Genomic DNA, 6,118 nt, shown 5'->3' on the forward strand with positions numbered 1-6,118 from the left:
CCGCCAGCCGGAGCAGAACTGCACCTTCGTCAATGCTCACACCCCTGCATCCTCCACGGGCCAGTGTTTACCTCTTCCCAGCACAGGTGGTCCAATATCCGCTGTCCAGGCCCAGACCTTCCATCCCCAGGGGGCACCTCTGTGGTCACACCACACCTGTGTCCCCAGGACTGACTCTGACCAGCCCTCTCAAAGCCTTCTCTCTCTATATATATATATTTTAATGTTCTGCCTTCCTAGGAGCATTGCGTCTCCCTTTCCCACAGAAACCACCAGAGCTTCCCAGACCAGACATCTATCCAGAGTGGCTGCCTCATCTTTTCAACCCACCCAAATACGGTTTTACCCAGCTACTTTCTTTTGCAAAAGTTCTCAGAAGCACATCTGGGGCGGGGGGCGGCAGTTGCTAACTCTTGGCAATACTCAGTAAAGTCTAGACCCTTGATAACAAGAAGTGTCTAGATATGTACCAGGCCTAGCTACCTTCTCGGGAAGATGGGAAATCACTTTATTTCTTCCCTAGGATTGACAGAAGGGCTTCTGGCCTTACCAACTCTGGTAGGCAGAACAGTGGCCCTCCCCCGGAGATGTCTATGTCCTAATCCCTAGAACCTGTGAACATGTCACATTACATGGCAAAAGGGGCTTTGCAGAAGTGATTAAGGTCATGAACCTTGAGAGGGGGAGATTATGCTGGATTATCTGGGTGAGCACAATGTAATCCTAGGAGTCCTTCAAAGCAGAGAGCCAGTGAGAGGGGGGCGTGACTATGGAAGGAGGGCCATGTGGACACACTTTCCCTGGCTTTGAAGATGGAGGAGGAGGGCCACGAGCCAAGGAAGGGGGCCAGCTTCTAGATCTGGGGAGGGTGGGGAAAAGGGTTCTCCCCTGGAGCTCCCAGAAAGAAACACAGCCCTGCTGACACCTTGACTCTAGCCCAGTGGGACCCATGTCAAACTTCTGACACGCAGAACTGTCAGATAATAAGTATGTATTTTATCGATGGTTGTTCAGCAGTTAGTTCTGATTTTGAAATACTTTGAAATCTGCCTGGCCCTGGCTCCCCCTGGGGTTGCTCAAGATGTCAGTCCATTTCTTTCTCTGCAGTGGCCCCAGAATCTTCAACCTGCTCTGTCCTGGACTCGCCAACCAGCAGGGGGCCTAGGATACCACCCTCTGCTGGTACGGACCAGAAGACCATGCGTGGCCTAGAAGCCTAAGCATGCTGTGGTCTTAGGTGCCATCTTCCAGCATCTGTGGCCACCAAGGAAGAGGCAATCCACCTGCTCGGCCCTCCCCTACTCCTAGGAGCTGTCCAGCCTTGCGGCCTCGTCAGCTCATGTTTTGGCCTCATGTCATCATCTAATCTCCAAGGGCCCTGTGGCTGCTCCCCGAGGCTCCCGCCACACTGACTTTTACGACTTAACACCAAGCCCCAAGCTCCCCAATGATGCTGCTGCCCTGCTCCTTGGATGGGACCCCCTGGAATTCTGAGGAAGGTCACAAGATTACACTGGAGTCTGGCCCCACTACTGGGGTCTTGGGTGCTGTGATTTGCCCATTTTTTTCCCTTTGCCAGGTTTTTAATTGGGTTATTTGTCTTTTTATTATTAAGTTGTAAGAGTTTTTACATATTCTAGATACAAGTCCCTTCTCAGAAATATAATTTGCAAATATTTTCCTCTATTCTGTGGGCTGTCTTTGGATGCTTCTTAATCACCTTTACACCCATAGTCTCTAGCACAGTAGGTATTTAATAAATCCTTACTGAATTCAATTGAATTCCTCTTAGGTCTTTTAGGCAAAGTCTTTCACCGTCTTTTTTACTCTCCACTCAACTTCAATTTTCTTTCTTAGAGTATAAGAAAATATAAATAAAAATGAACAATGTGGACTGGACATATGCATTTTTGGAAGAAATCTAAAATGTAAGCGGTGGGTTGTTGTTTTGTTTTAGTGTTTTTGTTTTATTGGCCGCACTGTGAGGCTTGTGGGATCTGACTTCCCCGACCAGGGATCGAACCCGTGCCCCCTGCAGTGGAAGCGCAGAGTCCTAACCACTGGATCTCCAGGGAAGTCCCTTGAAATGTAAGTAGTTTCTAAACAACAGATTTTAACAAAGCACTTAACCTCTCCAGGCCTCAGTTTCCTCCGCTGTAAACTGGAGAGTGGTTTGGGAGCTTGAACTTGGTCATCCCTAAGCTGGCTTCTACTCTAACATTTAACAAATTTAACAATAAAAGAGGTCAAGACCATTCCTGGTGGCATGCTGGGCTTAAAGCAAGCCACTTAGAGTAATTACCACATCTGTCTTGCTTGCTGCTATATTCCAAGCATAAAGCACTGTGAGCTACACATAATCAGCTAGATGAATAGTTCTACTCAATTCCTGGTAAACTCATTAAGCGCCACACCTGTAAATGTATCAATGACTCCCAAATGTATCTCTAACGTGGATTCTTTCTGATGTACCCATTTGCTGACTCAACACTTCTGTCTTCAGGTCTAACAGTCATCACAATGCTGATGCATCAAAAATAGGACTCTTGATTCTCCACACCTCCCCAGATTTGCTCCCTAACTCCCTGCCCCATACCAGGCTTTCTCATTTCAGTAAATGGTACCATCTCCAATGAGGTGCTCAGGCAAGAACCCAGGAGTCATTCTTAAGTGCTCTTCTGCCCCCTTAAGGGTTATCCAGTTCATCAAAAAGCCTTATCAGTTCTACCTTCAAAACATACTCCTAATCAGCCCACTCTTACCCTCTCCTCAGCTTACCACTCTGGGCCAAGCCACTATCTTATCTTCCCGGGATTCCTACAGTGGGCTTCTAACTGATGTCCTTGAATCTACTCTACCCTGCCTTCAATCTTCCTTCCTATAGGAGCCTGGATGATTCTCTAAAAATTTAAGCCATGCCATACCACTCCCGTGTTCAAAACTCTCCAATGACTTCCTATCACACTTGGAATCCGTCCAAAGTCCTGACCATGGCCTAGAAAGCTCAAGTGATCAGGGCCTGTCTTCTCTCTGATCTGACCTCCACATCTCCCCGCCTTGCTGCCTCCAGTCCAGCCTTGCTGACCTCCCTATGCTCCTTAGACATACTCAGCATGCTCCACCTCAGGGCCTTTGCACTTGCTGATGTCTCCCTGGTTCACCTGAGATTGCAGCATGGCTCGCTCTCTCGCTTCGTTCAGGTCTCTGCTTGAATGTCACCACCTCAGGGAGGCCTTATCCAACACCCTTTCTAAAGAAGCCCCTTCTGGGACTTCCCTGGCGGTTCAGTGGTTCAGACTTTGCCTTCCAGTGCAGAGGGTGCACGTTCCATCCCTGGTTGGGGAGCTAAGATCCCACATGCCTCGCGGCCAAAAAACCAAAAAACAAAACAGAAGCAATATTGTCACAAATTCAATAAAGACTTTAAAAATGGTCCACATCAAAAAAAAAATCTTAAAAGAAAAGAAGCCCCTTTTGCCACTCACAGTCCCCTTATTCTGCTTTACATTCATTCACAGTACTTAGCGTCCTCTAAGTTACAGTAACTGTGTGTTTACTTCTTAATCGTCTCCCCAACTAGAAGGTAAGCTCTATGACAGCAAAGATCTCCTCTTTGTTTATTGCTTTGTTCACTGCTGTATTCCTGGTGCTGGGTACCATTTCCAGCACATTACAGACATTCAATAAATATTGTTGACTAAATAAGTAAATCACTGGTATCACAGTTTATCATCTGAGAGCAAGCCCTGGGTTTGTGCCCCAACTCTCCAGTCGACAACTGAACAGCTTGGGCCAGTTGTCTAACTTCTCTAGGTCTCAGTTTTCTCATCTGTAAAAATGAGCTAGTGATACCTATTGTGAAGGATGTTGTGGAGCTTAGAGATAAGGGATGAAAGCGCTTAGAGATAAACGATGAAACTGGTATTAGGCACTCACTGCATAGACCTACAATTACTCATAAAAATAAACATCCTTCATCATGCATTGCTTTGTTCAGGGACAAAGGTGATCATCAAACCTGCTCTCTTAGAACCACAACTTATTGATGGAAAATGGTACGTTAGAGGCTGAGGAAGGAAAGGAATCCATTGCAGTGCAGGAGACTCAGAGAGCTGGGCTTATCCACTAGCCAGAGTAGCCAGGCTTAGAGATTCTACTTCCAAATTCAAGCCAAGGCACTGCTTTGTCCTGCGGACAGCAGCAGTGTTGGAGACAATGATTCAAAACGACCTCAGCCTTTGTCTCATCTGGACCTGTGGCCCGGTCACAGGACCAGAGCAAGCAGTTTCCTTTGCTGCTGTCTGCTAAGAGGCCCACTGACGCGGTGAAATACTGCGAGCCGTTGCAATGGAGAAGGCATCTCTAAGCGTGCTGACACGCAAAGGCCTTCAACACAGGTTGCCGAGTGAAAATCTCAAGTTGCAGATGAGATGCGTGTGTACAAACACACACCAGCAACACTCTACTAGACTTGTATACAGGTTTCTATATACGTATGGAAGCACACAGAAACCGATAGAAACCATTACCCTCATTTTCACAGAGAAGTGGGCAGGCGACTAAAACTGGAAGTAGGTGTCAAAGGAGACTTCAGTTTTATCTAAAATAAATTTCTACAAAGAGACGATTACTTCTGTAATTACAAATTAATTTTTAAAACTTCCCAAACAAGCTGATGCTAAAATACCACATTTAAGGTCAAATGAAGCAATTTACTTTCCCCAACTAGCAGTTCTCAAATGGGTCAATCTTAGCCCCAGCGGGTGTTTGGAAATGCCTGGTGGCACTTTTTTGACATCCAGGGTATTGTCATTTAGTTCCCCAGGGACGAGGGATATTAAATGTCCTAGTGGGTGAGAAAGTCCCACATCACAAAGTAGGATCCCGGCCCAAATGCCAACAGCGGTCTTGGTAAGAGACACTACAAAAGCTCGGATTGGTTGTACTTATAAATTCACCTGTGACTTCCCATTAGGAATTTTCTGTCTTTGATTTGAGCTACCGAGATACCCAGCCCATGATCCATCTGGATATATAAAACAGTAAATTTTATACCTGACAGGCTAGGGAAGGAAGTTGAAAAGCATGCCAGTTGCTCTGGCTGGGAAGCCCAAATGGCTCGGGTTTTGTGTCTCCATGTAGAGCGTGTGAATATTTCTGAGAATAAGGGTTGTCTAAGGCACCAGCCAGTGCCGCTGTACTCAGCTGAGGCCTGAAGACAAATGTCCCACCGGTCTGCAGTCAGGCCAGGGCTGACAGCCTTCCAGGGAAAGTTGGCAGGGGTCCTTTTCCAGTGGTTAAGTGTTCCCATACAGGACGGGCTGCCCTCAGATGCCCAGCCCTTGGGAAGCAGCTCCCAGCTCCCAGCTCCCAGTAATGAGAGCTAGAAAGATAACGATAGGCAAAAAAGAACGAATGTGCTATATTTTCTCCTTCAATTCCTACTCTCTGACACTGTTGTGGTGCATGCATTCATAAATATTATTTGGGCATCTACTAGGTGTCAAGCGTTGCGCTAGGCGCAGGATATAGCAGAGAGTGAGACAGCTGTCCTTACGTTCTAGCAGGGAAGACATCATAACTAAACAGATATACGTACATCAGATCATTTAAAATAGTGATGACTGTTAGGGTGAAATAACATGGGGTAATGTGATTGACAGAGACTAGGGGTGGTGTCAACATACGACAGAGGCCAGCAGAGACCTCTGTGGGGAGGCCGTCTGAGGAGGTGAGCTGGGCCCTGGGAAGAATAACTGTGCTGGCTTTGGCAGCCATGTGTCTGTAGGGGCTTTTCTTCCAACCCAGCCGCCTAGGACAGCGGATGTGGACCACACCTTTACCTGCTCCGTGGCAAGGAAAATTATGATGAGTAATATTCACACTTCTTATTTGTTTCCTAGCTGTCTCCACCCAGGATTTCACCCGCATCTGAGAAGTTGATTTCATTTGTTTAGGAGGTGTAGAGGTAGAGTGTACTGGCAGACAACGTGCGTGGGATTTTACAAGTTACTGTTACCGAAAAACACTTGTATGGCACTTACTTTGTGTCAGGCGCTGCTCTGAGTGCTTCACAAATGTTAAGCCATTTTGTCCTCACAACAAACCTATATACCAG

This window comes from Lipotes vexillifer, unplaced genomic scaffold (genome assembly GCF_000442215.2).
Source record: "Lipotes vexillifer unplaced genomic scaffold, Lipotes_vexillifer_v1.1 scaffold40, whole genome shotgun sequence".
In the NCBI taxonomy this organism is placed as follows: domain Eukaryota; kingdom Metazoa; phylum Chordata; class Mammalia; order Artiodactyla; family Lipotidae; genus Lipotes; species Lipotes vexillifer.